Raw genomic sequence first — 14,554 nt, 5'->3', positions numbered from 1 at the left:
CTACTATTCACAGATTATCTGTGTTCCTAAACTTATTTGTAAATATCATACATATATCTTTCATAATATAGGGCATTATACATATACACACTATACATAATTATGGTCATGCCATGTATATAATTTTGCATCTTGCATTTTTTGCATAATATTATAGTGTGAGCATTTGCCTGTTGTTAAATATTCTAAGTCACCATTATAATGAATACAAACAATTTAATTTGTTATTTAGTCTGTAGTGGACATATTGTTTCCTTCCAATTTTTTATAACTACAAACATTTCTACAACTAAATGGATCAAAGATTGTGGCTTCAAAAAGACTTCTGGTATGTTTGCAAAATTGCCTTTCAACAGATTGTATCTATTTATTACTTCTTCGGTAGTGGAAAACTCTAGGGTGTTTCAAGGCACCCATTGTGAAAATTTTGATGCGTCTTTACTAATGTGATAGATGATCTAGGGCAAGTGTCATGGCTCAAATTGCACTGAACCAAAGTGCTTAGGTAATAAGCACATGGTACTCCATGAGTACTCATTTAGTTAATTTCCAATAGTGATGTGGTGGGATTTGTAGAATTCTAAGATTTAGAAACTGGAGGAGATGGGACAAAATCATTTACTAAAGCTCCATATTTTGAAGATAAAGTGAGACACGGAGTGGTGAAGTAACTGTCCAAGTTTGTATAGCTGGTTGGGAGCAGAGTAAGTATTATGTTTCTACTTTTCAAGCTCTGATTGTTTTCACTATGCCACATTGTTTTTCACTTACCTTAACCCATTCACCCCGGTCTGGCCTCACTTACAGTGAGACATAGCTGCCCAAACTGGAGGTGCAGCTTATGACCATATATCAAAAAAATCAATGTTTTCAACACTTTGGGTCTAAGATACAGGGATTCTGATTAACCTCACCAAACAGTCCAACTTTGTCATTATTTAATTTCTCCTTTTCCTGCTTAGAGCTTCCCAGGTGCCAGTGTTTAAGATCAAATGGAGGGAATGTGAAGATGGGGACCTGAAATATGGCCTGTCCCTCACAGACTGAGACCTTAGACCCTGTGATGCTGTTTAGTGCTTTGTACTTGGAAATAGGATTCTTAGGGCTTATGGGTTTAAGTGGTAGTTGCAATGTCTGGCTGTGTGGCCTTTCCCCTCTACTACCATGGTATTGAGAAAAGGAAATCAATGGAAGCTGGCTCAGCTTGACTTAATCTTGCACCTGGAACCAGTTCTCTGAGCTGTCATCTTAATACAGCCCTGCTCTGCAGGTTCAGAGGTGTGGAAGTTGGGAGGTTGAGCCCAGGAGTTTGAGACCAGCCTGGGTAACATAGGGAGACGCCGTATCTATAAAAAATACAAAATTAGCCAGGTGTGGTAGTGTGCAACTGTAAAGCTACTTGGAGATGCTGAGGTGGGAGGACCACTTGAGCCCTGGAGGGCAAAGCTGTAGTGAGCTGTGATCGTGCCACTGCACTCCAGCCTGGCCAACACATTTGGACTCTGTCTAAAAACAAGAAGTGTGGAAATCCTCACTGCCCTCACTATTTTTGCATTTCCCCAAAGACCAGTTGGTTTCCCAGAAAGGTCTGGGTAGCATGCATTAATATTTCTATGTATTGATAATGTGGAATGAAAAGTAAAGGCAATGACTTTTTACAGTTTAATCTTTTTTTGATATTGTGGTAATTAAGCCATAGAAAGGTTAGTAGTTTCGAGGCAGAACATACAAGTTAAATTCATACCCACCCACATTGCTAATAAGATTGACTAACATTTCCAAGGCAAGATATTTCCTTATCCTTCTTAGTTTTCAGAATAACCTACCTATATCGCTCCTCCTGCCCTTAACAAAGAACAGAGGATGTAACTAGTTGATTATAAGAATTATTTTGAATTAAAATTTCCCTATTAAAAAAATTGAAAAAGAAACCTGCTTTGAAAAATGTCTCACCTTCAGGGAAAGGTGAATGCCTGAATGCTGTTATGCTGTTTATTATGCTTTTGGATGAGAAACTTTATTCACTCAACAAATATTTCTTAAGGGCCTAAGTGATGGTTAATTATAAGTGTCAACTTGACTGGATTAAGAGATATCTAGATAGTTAGTGAAGTGTCACTTCTGGGTGTGTCTGTGCGGTGTTCCCAGAGGAGATCAGTGTGTGGGTAGGTGGACAGACCAGTGGGGTAGATCCGCCCTGAGTGTGGATATGGAACATCCAATCTGCCTGGAGGCCCAGATAGACAGAAAAGGCAGATAAAAGGTGATTTCCTCTCTCTCTCTCTCTCTCTCTCCTCTCTCTCTCTCTCTCTCTCCTGAAGCTGAGACACTCTTCTTTTCCTGCCCTTTGGCATCAAACTCCAGGCTCTCCAGCCTTTGGACTCCAGTATTTATACCAGCAGCCCCCACTACCCCACTCTCAGGTTCTCAGGCCTTTGGCCTTAGGCTAAGAATTAACATTGGCTTTCCTGGTTGTGAGGCTTTCGGACTTGGACTGAGCCACACTACTGGCATCCAGTGTCTCCAGTTTGCAGATGGGTTCCTGTGGGACTTCTTGGCCTCCATAATTGCGTGAGCTAGTTCCCCTAGTACGTACGCTCTTGTCTATCTGTCTGTCTGGAGAACTCTGACTGATACAGACTATTATGTGATACTTATTGTGTAAGGCATTGGGGATGTAGCAGTGAACAAAATGTAGACCTTGCTTTCACGGAGTTTGTAGTCTTGAGGAACAAAAAGGCAAGTTCTTCTGGGAATTCTTCCTAGAAGTGGAGACATCCAGGCTGAGACCTGAGGAGTGAGAAATCTCAGTTACCCAGGACTGAAGAATATGCCTACCATGATTGGATCTGGAAATGGGAAAGTGGGGATTCAGTATTTGACTTGACTGTTAATGTGGATGTACACATGCAACGTGTTAAAGAAGGAGAACCATGAGAATATTTAGGTTTAATAACAGAGTCTTTATCTCAAAAAATGTTTTCTGCTACTTTAGAGCCTAAATTTTGTTTCTTCAGTTGGGCTGGCCTAACAGGTAGGGATAGATTGAAGTTCTCAAGTTCCAATCACAAAGACATTCTCTTTGGTCCCCACTTCATCAGTTCCAGCAGCACCCGCCACCCCCTGCCTTGCTACTTGTTCCTTAGTTTGAAAACTGCACGGCAGTTTTTTCTCTAGGTTGGCAGTTCTGATTAGAGTGGATTACTGCTACTCGGAAACCAGGAGAGAATAGTGTGACATGCTTTTGTGCAGTGGTACCCTTGATTGGCTGTATCTTGTCCCCTGAAGAGTTGTCATAAAGGACTGTAGGCCATCAATTGTTACTGTATGTGTGAGCAGTGGCAGAAGTACCTGCAGATACAGTGCTGGTGATATGTTAGAAAGAAGGTATGTCTGAAACAGTCAAGACACACTTCTCTATTTTAGTGTGTAAATGGTTGCTGCAAGAGAAAAGCCACCCTGCAGAGAGGCCATAGGCTCACAGAAAGGTAAGGCTTAAGCTATAAGATCATCTAGTCTAATGTTCTTAGAAGTTTCTTTTTTTTTTTTAATCTTAAATCCCATAATCTCAATTATAACCTGTTGTACTCCTCCCCAAAGAACAATAACAGCTTGAAAGGCATGTTGAAAAGTTGTAATGGGTAAGGGAAGAACTTTCTTAAACACTCTTTTCTTCCCCCCAACAAAACCTTCTGTGGAAATTCAGAATATAAATTTGATAAAACGCAGTGAATTGACACCTTAGAGAGTTTTAATATTCACCATTTTAAAAAATATGTGAAGCACCGCTCCTCTCCAAAGCTCTTGGATTCTGGTAGGCACAGATGGAAAAATAGCTCATAGTAATGGCTCACTTTTATCAGTACTTGCAGTGAGAAAGGCTCAGTGCTGGGCTGGGCGCAGTGGCTCATGCATGTAATCTCAGCACTTTTGGAGGCTGAGGCGGGTGGATCACCTGAGTTCAGGAGTTCGAGACCAGCCTGGCCAACATGGTGAAACCCCGTCTCTACTAAAAACATAAAAATTAGCCGGGCATGGTGGCGGGTGCTTGTAATCCCAGCTACTCAGGAGGCTTAGGCAGGAGAATCACTTGAACCTGGAAGGTAGAGGTTGCCGTGAGCCTAAATCACACCAATGCACTCCAGCTTGGGCCACAGAGCGAGACTCCCTTTCAAAAGAAAAAAAAAAAAAAAAAAAGATTGTACTGAGCACTTACCCACAGTGTCACATTTAATCTCCCCTGCAGTCCCATGAGGTAGGCACCATTATCATCACCTCTATTTTACAGATGAGGCATTAAGCTTAGAGTGGTTTAATGTCCTGCTGAAGGTTACATGGCTAGTAAGTGCTAGAACTTGTGCTTGAATCTGGGTTTCCATAACTAACCATTCAATGCCTTTAATTAATAATCTAGTGGACTCTTATAACTAGATGCCACAAGTTCATGCCAGCACCAGCACTGGGACCCAGGAATTCATACCCCTGGTCTAGTGTTCTTTGTGCTACACCAAAATAGATAACTGCTTTGGAAATATCAGAGTAATATTTAATAAGTGAGCTAGTTCCATGGAAACAGTTTTATCAGAGGCCTTTGAACCAGAGTGACTCCATTTTGAATAGGGGCTGGGTAAAATAAGGCTGAGACCTGCTGGGCTGCATTTCTAGTAAGTTAGGCATTCTAAGTCACAGGATAAGATAGGAGGTCAGCACAAGTTATAGGTTATAAAGACCTTGCTGATAAAACAGTTTGAGGTGAAAAAGCCAGCTAAAACCCCACCAAAACCAAGATGGCAATGAAAGTGACCTCTGATTGTCCTCACTGCTACAGTCCCATCAGCACCATGACAGTTTGCAAATGACATGGCAATGTCAGAAAGTTACCCTATATGGCCGGGCACAGTGGCTCATGCCTGTAATCTGAGCACTTTGGGAGGCTGAGCCAGATAGATCACCTGAGGTCTGGAGTTCGAGACCAGCCTGGCCAACATGGCACCACCCTGTCTCTACTAAAAATGCAAAAATTAGCCAGGTGTGGTGGTGCATACCCGTAATCCCAACTACTTGGTATTAGAAATGCAAAGTGCTTGTTCCCCAGTGCCATAAAGAAATAGCACTCGAACATAAATTTAATTTTCTCAGCAGGGCAACTTTTACTTTCTGCAGAAAGGGTGCCCCTCGCAGATGGAACAATGGTGAGAGCACACCTGGACAGGGGAGGGGCAGGAGTTCTTATTCCTGATGCAGGTATTCCATACTGCTGTGTCGTTCCCCTATTGGCTAGGGTTGGACTGCACAGTCTAAAGTAATTATGATTGGCTATTTTAAAGAGGGCAGGGGCATGAGCCAGAGTGGTGGGGTGAATAGTTTGGCAGGAAGGACGGTTAGGAACAGGTAACTAAAGGTGACTTAGGTCCGAGCAGGTGATCGGGATGAGTTAGGACAGAGCAGGTGACCAGGGGAACAGATGTGAACTACTGATTTGGACTGGTGGGAAAGTATTTACTGAAACTAGAAGGAAGTGGGCGAGAGAACCAGGAAGCTAAACTTTAAAATGGAGAATCAAAGAATAAGAGAGCTGAACATACTGACATACTGATTCTTTGAAGAGAAACTTGGGGTTCACTATATTTAACATTGGGAGGCTGAGGCTGGAGAATTGCTTGAACTTGGGAGGTGGAGATTGCAGTGAGCCAAGATCATACCACTGTACTCCAGCTTGGGTGACAGAGCGAGACTCTGTCTCAAAAAGAAAAAAAAAAAAAAAAAAAAGTTACCCTATATGGTCTGAAAAGGGGAGGAACCCTCAGCTCTGGGAATTGCCTATGCCTTTCCCAGGAAACTCATGAATAATCCACCTTTTGTTTAGTATATAATCAAAAAATAAGCATAAAAATGGTCAATCAGCCACCCTCAGGGCTGCTCTGCCTATGGAGTAGCCATTCTTTATTCCTTTACTTTTTTAATAAACTTACTTTCACTTTACTCTATGGACTCACCTTGAATTCTTGCACGAGATCCAAGAGCCCTCTTTTGGGGTCTGGATCGGGATCCCTTTCTGGTAAGTTTCCTTAAAAAAAAAATGTAGTATGGGACACATGTTCTTTTTTTAATGTGGCTTAAAAAAGACTAGCCTGTAGTCTTTGAAAGAGAGATGAGTATGTGTTAAAGTAAAGGGGAAAATCTCTCCTTCCTTCTCTTTTCTCCCTTACTCTCTACTTTTGGAATCAGAAGATTTAGACTTGAAAAATCTTTAAATAGGGTTTGTTTTTGAAAGAACAAGTGAGTGACAGGATTATTTTTCTTGTTCTCCAGGTTGTTGGTATTTATTTGTTTGCCTGTTTATATTTTTAAGTTTTTTATTTTTAATTTTTGTGGGTACATAGTAGGTGTATGCATTTATGGGACACATGAGCTGTTTTGATACAGGCATGCAATATAAAATAATCACATAATAGATAATGGGGTATCCATCCCTCAAGCATTCATCCTTCATGTTACAAACAATCCAATTGTACTCTGATTTTAAAATGCATAATTAAGTTATTATTGACTGTAATCACCCTGCTATGCTATCGAAGAGTAGGTCTTATTCATTCTTTCTATTTTTTGTACCCATTAGCCATCCCCACCTCCCCCTGAAAACCTATGTGTGTATTTTTAAATTAGCCAAATTATCTAGTAGCCTCACATGAAGGGTAAATAGTTTTAAAATGGTAATGTAAGTACGTAGAGTAAAAGCTAGTTTTTGTGTTCATTCTTAAGATTGGTTTTGGGTCATTTAGAACTATTAAAGGTGGAATATTAGAAAATATTGATTGAACTTACTGAAGCAGCTTTGGTGTGTTTTCATTAGTTTGTCTAGCAAAGTAATATTCTTTACTGGTTTTTGAAGGCTTGTACCATTTACAAGATTTCTGAATTTAAAAAACTAATATTTTCCCTCTCTCTAAGTGTCTTTAATAACCTCAGATATGTAGTTTCTTAGTTGATGGATACTGATGGTTCTAGTTGCTTGACATCCTGGGATGCAGAGACTCTGAGGTGGAGATTTACGTGCAGGAGTTTGTTAGGGTACATTCTCTGAATCAGCACCTGTGGGGGAGAGAAGCAGGACTGTGCAGAGGATGATGATGGACTGCCATCAAGTCCTTTCTAAGGCCTAGGCTGACCCTACAGGAAACTCTGAAACTGGGTTGACCCCCTCAGGATTGTCCTGAGTTGGGGTTGGGGGCAACATCCTCCTTTAGTCATGGATATGAACTGCCCTTAAGGGGGAGGGCTCAATCATGGGCAAAGCAGCCCTCTTTGGCAGAGGGAAACTTCTGGAGAGGGCTGACAGCCAACAGCACTCTTAGCAGCTGGGAGAATAAATTTTTTGGTCCTGGAGGGATTTAGGGGGACCTGAGAGCATCCATTACAGTGCTATTAATGCTTGAAATTTAGTAAAAGGGTAGGGGAAGTGGACAAAAGGTCATCAGATAATCTCTGTGTGATGAACATAGTGTTAAGGTAGATAGGTAATTGTGCAAGTATAACTAAGATTCAATGCCATCCCCATCAAGATACCAATGACTTTCTTCACAGAATAGGAAAAAACTACTTTAAAGTTCATATGGAACCAAAAAAGAGCCTGCATTGCCAAGACTATCCTAAGCAAAAAGAACAAAGCTGGAGGCATCATGCTACGTGACTTCAAACTATACTACAAGGCTACAGTAACCAAAACAGCATGGGACTGGTACCAAAACAGACATATAGACCAATGGAACAGAACAGAGGCCTCAGAAATAACACCACATATCTACAGCCATCTGATCTTTGACAAACCTGAGAGACACAAGAAATGGGAAAGGATTCCCTATTTAATAAATGGTGCTGGGAAAACTGGCTAGCCATATGTAGAAAGCTGAAACTGGATCCCTTCGTTACGCCTTATACAAAAATTAATTCAAGATGGATTAAAGACTGAAATGTTAGACCTAAAACCATAAAAACCCTAGAAGAAAACCTAGGCAATACCATTTAGGACATAGGCATGGGCAAGGACTTCATGGCTAAAACGCCAAAAGCAATGGCAACAAAAGCCAAAATAGACAAATGGGATCTAATTAAACTAAAGAGCTTCTGCACAGCAAAAGAAACTACCATCAGCGTGAACAGGCAACCTACAGAATGGAAGAAAATTTTTGCAATCTACTCATCTGACAAAGGGCTAATATCCAGAATCTACAAAGAACTTAAACAAATTTACAAGAAAAAATCAAACAACCCCATCAAAAAGTGGGCAAAGGATATGAACAGATACTTTTCAAAAGAAGACATTTATGCAGCCAACAGACACATGAAAAAGTACTCATCATCACTGGTCATCAGAAATGGAAATCAAAACCACAGTGAGATACCATCTCACACTAGTTAGAATGGCAATCATTAAAAAGTCAGGAAACAACAGATGCTGGAGAGGATGTGGAGTAATAGGAATGCTTTTATTTTTTTATTTTTTTTATTTTTTATTATTATTATACTTTTAAGTTCTAGGGTACATGTGCATAATGTGCAGGTTTGTTACATATGTATACTTGTGCCATGTTGGTGTGCTGCACCCATCAACTCGTCAGCACCCATCAACTCATCATTTACATCAGGTATAACTCCCAGTGCAATCCCTCCCCCCTCCCCCCTCCCCATGATAGGCCCTGGTGTGTGATGTTCCCCTTCCTGAGTCCAAGTGATCTCATTGTTCAGTTCCCACTTATGAGTGAGAACATGCGGTGTTTGGTTTTCTGTTCTTGTGATAGTTTGCTGAGAATGATGGTTTCCAGCTGTATCCATGTCCCTACAAAGGACACAAACTCATCCTTTTTTATGGCTGCATAGTATTCCATGGTGTATATGTGCCACCTTTTCTTAATCCAGTCTGTCACTGATGGACATTTGGGTTGATTCCAAGTCTTTGCTATTGTGAATAGTGCCGCAATAAACATACGTGTGCATGTGTCTTTATAGCAGCATGATTTATAATCCTTTGGGTATATACCCAGTAATGGGATGGCTGGGTCATATGGTACATCTAGTTCTAGATCCTTGAGGAATCGCCATACTGTTTTCCATAATGGTTGAACTAGTTGACAATCCCACCAACAGTGTAAAAGTGTTCCTATTTCTCCACATCCTCTCCAGCACCTGTTGTTTCCTGACTTTTTAATGATCGCCATTCTAACTGGTGTGAGATGGTATCTCATTGTGGTTTTGATTTGCATTTCTCTGATGGCCAGTGATGATGAGCATTTTTTCATGTGTCTGTTGGCTGTATGAATGCTTTTACACCGTTGGTGGGAGTGTAAACTGGTTCAACCATTGTGAAAGACAGTGTGGCGATTCCTCAAGTTTCTAGAACTAGAAATACCATTTGACCCAGCGATCCCATTACTGGCTATATACCCAAAGGATTATAAATCATGCTACTATAAAGACACATGCACCCGTATGTTTATTGTGGCACTATTCGCAAGAGCAAAGACTTGGAACCAACCCAAATGTCCATCAATGATAGACTGGATTAAGAAAATGTGGCACTGATAATCATGGCGCCCCTCAGAACCACTGTGTCGCTGTGGAGCCTCCTGAGGGGTTCTGCAGGTGTGGAAAGGGTCTGTTTCTGGGCTTGAATCCAGCCCTGGCATGGTGGCCTGCTCCAACCGCTACCTTGCTCTTTCGAGGTGGGGCTGCCACGCTGCCGGTCAGCTCCGAGGCCACAGAATCTGGTAGCCCAGAGACCAAGAAACCTACATTTATGGATGAAGAAGTTCAAAGCATACTCATGAAAATGACAGGCTTGAACTTGCAGAAGACTTTTAAACCAGCTGTACAAGAACTGAAGCCACCAACCTATAAGCTAATAACTCAGGCACAATTGGAAGAGGCTACAAAACAGGTAGTTGAGGCAGCTAAAGTACGATTAAAAATGCCACCGGTTCTAGAAGAGCGAGTACCAATAAATGATGTGTTAGCTGGAGATACGATTTTGGAAGGAACAGAAACAACCAAATATATGTTTACTGATATATCATATAGCATACCACACCGGGAGCGTTTTATTGTCATTAGAGAACCAAGTGGCACACTACGCAAAGCCTCTTGGGAAGAACGGGACTGGATGATGCAAGTTTATTTCCCAAAAGAAGGTCGTAAAGTTTTGACACCAATTATTTTCAAGGAAGAAAATCTTAGGACTATGTATAGCAAGGACAGGCATGCTGATGTCCTCAATCTCTGCTTTGCCCAGTTTGAGCCAGATTCCGCTGAGTATATCCAGGTTCATCACAAGACCTATGGAAGATACAGATAAACACGGAAAATATGACCTTTTACGTTCAACAAGATACTTTGGTGGAATGGTGTGGTATTTTGTAAATAATAAAAAGATTGATGGTTTGCTGATTGACCAGATTCAGAGAGATTTAATCGATGACGCAACCAGCTTGGTCCAGCTGTATCACATACTCCATCCAGACGGCCAGTCGGCTTGAGAGGACAAGGATCAGGCTGCTGAGGGAATAAATTTAATCAAGGTCTTTGCAAAAACAGAAGCACAGAAGGGAGCCTATGTAGAACTAACACTGCAAACTTATCAAGAAGCACTCAGTCGCCATTCTGCAGCTTCCTAAAAATATTTTCAAAATACATTTATTTTACTAAATACTGACTACATTTCTCTGTTAATATTGAGCTAAACGTTAAAAAATGACCAGATTAAAAGGTATCAATTTGTAGTTCTCCCTACAAAGCAAAAATTGTTACCCTATTCACTTTTCTAGGCTACAAGGATATTTGAGTGCCTGGTTATGAATTTCTTGAATCATGTTAGATGAGCGTAGAGTTAAAAAGTATGGTTTTTTTGTGTGTGTTACCAAATAAGGTAAACGGTAATTTAGACAGACCCCAGCTTAATGAGGTCAGAGGAACAGAGGTTTCACATTTTCACATCCTGACTCCAGAAATGGGTAGCTGCTAGATAAAATTGGAGCAAGACCTGTGGAATGATGCAATGAGGTCAAGAAAAAGAGTTTAGAGAATTACAGCATGGATGTTCAGCTCTAAGAAAAATGTGATTGACAGCATTTGAAAATGCAGATTTAGTTATGCAAAGAAAAGAGAGTGGGGCTGATCCCTAGGCAAGGTGTAGTTTCAGCTCAGCCTTCTAAAACTAGAAGCCTATTTTCATTGTTGAGAAAGGAAACAGAAGTATCTTCCATTAATTCAGAAGGTTTTAGGAGATACGGTCTAATAGTATGAAAAAAATCAAAGCCCATGTCTGTTTTAGTTAACAAGGAAAACACAGTGATTTAAATGCTGCACATAAACTCTTCTTAAGATGATATGGGCATTATGTTCCCAGTGGTCCACAGTATTTACATATAAAAATCTAAGAAATTTCTCATAGTCCAAAGCACTGTGGTCAGGGTAGCAATCAATACCTATATATAATAATGATCTGTTTAGTCAGGTAAATGGAAAGCATTACAGTCAATCATCCAAAATATCTTCATCCAGATTGATATCTGTTATGTCAATATCTTCTAATTCCAAATTATCCAAATCTACTTCTAGTTCGAGTAAACTCTGCAAACAAAAGAGGGTAATTAAGTTTTACAGTACTGTTAAAGGGAAGTTATCTGTGGGTTCATGATCCAAAGTGAGAACTAAAATTTTCTTAATAGTAAAAAAAAACATCTTCCCATTTCAAAGCCGCTGCTCTGAAACTTGATTCTGTCTCGTAAACCAGAGAGGCCTATGTATTCTCCAAATATTGATGGGGAGGAGGATGGGGTAGAGGGAGGTTTGAGTATGATGTCTGACCTACCTTTTCTTCTTTGTTGGCTGTGTGGGAGGCCACAATAACTGGAGTAGGAGAAGCAGGTTTCCCATCAAGTTCCTGAAACCCCAAGTGAAGATATTTATGAAGACAAGGAAATTTACTCAGGAATTTAAAGTTTTCCCCCAAGAGAAGGATGATCAGAATTAGGAAGTGGGAGATGATGTTTAAAAGTGAACCATCTCAGCCAAATTTATCACATGAAGTACTCGGCTGACCTGTTGAGCTGTAGAGCTTGAGGGCTGAAAGCCTTTTTTTGCCTCTTCCATGACGTTTCTCTCTTCATTTGGCTATTGGAGAATAAAGCAATGATGAAATGAGATATTTTGAAATCATAACTTACCTATGAACTTGGCCTAAATCCCATATATCAGCTCTTAATTAAAAAAAAAAGTATTTACTGCAGTTCAAAATCTGAAGTCATGAATGTACTTCCACCCTGTAGTTACAATAAATGAAGCTTGATATCCTGGCCACTCACTGTGAGAAAAAAGAAAATGTGGCACATATATACCATGGAATACTATGCAGCCATAAAAAAGGATGAGTTCATGTCCTTTGCAGGGACATAGATGAAGCTGGAAACCATCATTCTGAGCAAACTGTCACAAGGACAGAAAACCAAACACTGCATGTTCTCACTCATAGGTGGGAATTGAACAATGAGAACACTTGGACACAGGGTGGCGAACATCACACACTGGGGCCTGTCATGGGGTGGAGGGGTGGGGGAGGGATAGCATTAGGAGAAATAGCTAATGTAAATGATGAGTTAATGGGTGCAGCAAAGCATCACGGCGCATGTATACATATGTAACAGACCTGCACGTTGTGCACATGTACCCTAGAACTTAAAGTATAATTAAAAAAAACAAAAACAAAAAACGAAAACAAAAACAAAAAGATGTAATCCATTAACAGATCCATTTCTCCCGGGTGTGTGTGTGTTTATGTTAAGGAGGTTTGGTACATAACTCTGTAAAAATAGAACCACCTTTCTTACACAATTTATTTGATTCATGGTGTGATTTGTTCTAGTGTTAAATTCCAAACCTGGCTAAGCCACAGATCTTTAAATTGCACATACAGGAATGTGCTTTGTATTATAATTATTTGAGGAAAAATCTGGGACTATGTGACATGGAGAAGATGAATATGATCTGCAGAAATTTTATAAAACCAGGAGTCAAATTGCAGAATCTGATCCACAGTGGGAGATTTAATATGAAGATCAATGTGATGAATGACTTGAATTTTTATTTATAATATCACATGGTTTTGTAGTTCATAAACAATTACAAGAAAATCACATATAATTACATCTTAATTTGCTAATTTAAATTGTATTAAAACAGGGAATATATACAGCTGAATTTATGGGCTATTCCTTGTATTATTGATCAGTATCTGCCATGTGAAAGGGAAGAAACAAACATTTTTTAGTCCACATTTTGGGTAGTTTATCTCTCAATACAGTTAACGTATCCTTTCCTTTAGAATAAAGTAATTAATTGAGATACTTTAAGTGATTAATATTTAGTGCTTTTTTCTTTTTCCTGGTAGGATAATCAGTTTTGTTTATATTTCTAACATGTATTAGAATTACTAACCAGTTGGACTCGATTTGTGTAGCTAGACTTGACTTAACCAGGGAAATGGAATATCTGTAGTGGCTGAAATGCCAAGTTTCTAGACTGAGTGATACATTGTGGTGGTAGCAATGACTAGTAAACCAGTTGTTACACCTTCTTCAAGTCATTGTTTTGCCTATTTGCAATCTTTTAATATCTCTAAAAGTTGGATTTGTGATAGGTGAAAGTTTCAAGACACTGTTCTGTTGACCTTATGGCCAAGCAAACAAACAAACAAAAAACAAATGTAGAGCTTTCATTAGAGACTGAATTGGAGGAAATCACATCATGTTTTTATCAGCACTCTTGTTATTTGCTTAAGTGAATTGCTTCCTTGTATCACCCTCGGATCTATTCCTATGCAAACAAGGTATTTATGCAGGAGTTCCTTCCTGGTAAAGCCATTCCTAAGCCCCTCTTCTGATCACAGCTGACCATTGACTCCTGGCTCCCATCCAGTCCTCCCAGTGCTCTGACTTTGCTTCTTACTACCCATGTGACCAGTCACTTTTCTCTAGGCTTCAGTTTCTTCATCTGTAAATGGGGATGACGCCCTACCTCAGTGGGTGGTTGTAAGAATTGAACAGACAATTTAGTGTGGTGCCTGGCACAGAGTAAGTGCCCAATAAGCAGTGGCTTTTCTCACTGGTGGCTGTTACTGTTACCTGCTGATGCAAACACCTCTCCATAGTAAGCTGCTTATCCGTGACGCCTGGGACTAGATTTTATTCATATCCCCACACTGCACATCTTGGGCTCTTGGATTAAATGCTTACTAAATCAATACATGAATAACATAAAAATGTGATCCCTACCTTCAAGGAGACCAGACTGATTCTGAAATAATCACAGCACAAAGCAGAAACTACATAACCATAGGGAGATGTAGTTAAAATAAAAGTTTTAGAGGAGAAAGATACTAATAGGCAGGTTTAAGGCAGGTACTTAGTAGGCACTTTGTTCAGCGTAGTGTTTTTGATGTTGGTAGCCAAAGGTTTTGGGATGCTGAAAATTTCTGGACATGTTCTATTTCTACTGTGAAATTTTA

General features: G+C 40.0%; 1 protein-coding gene and 1 pseudogene across 2 annotated transcripts in view; both read left to right on the top strand.

Annotated features, from left to right (window-relative positions):
* Positions 1 to 14,554, top strand: part of FHIP1A (FHF complex subunit HOOK interacting protein 1A) — a 263,721-nt gene that overhangs the window by 140,346 nt on the left and 108,821 nt on the right. The window lies entirely within an intron of this gene.
* Positions 9,053 to 13,324, top strand: LOC126955230 (28S ribosomal protein S22, mitochondrial-like; annotated as a pseudogene). The gene has a single exon (XR_007725848.1). The product of XR_007725848.1 is annotated as a 28S ribosomal protein S22, mitochondrial-like (transcript).

The sequence above is a fragment of the Macaca thibetana genome, chromosome 5 (genome assembly GCF_024542745.1).
Source record: "Macaca thibetana thibetana isolate TM-01 chromosome 5, ASM2454274v1, whole genome shotgun sequence".
Lineage (NCBI taxonomy): Eukaryota > Metazoa > Chordata > Mammalia > Primates > Cercopithecidae > Macaca > Macaca thibetana.
This window is presented reverse-complemented; position numbering and strand designations above follow the sequence as displayed.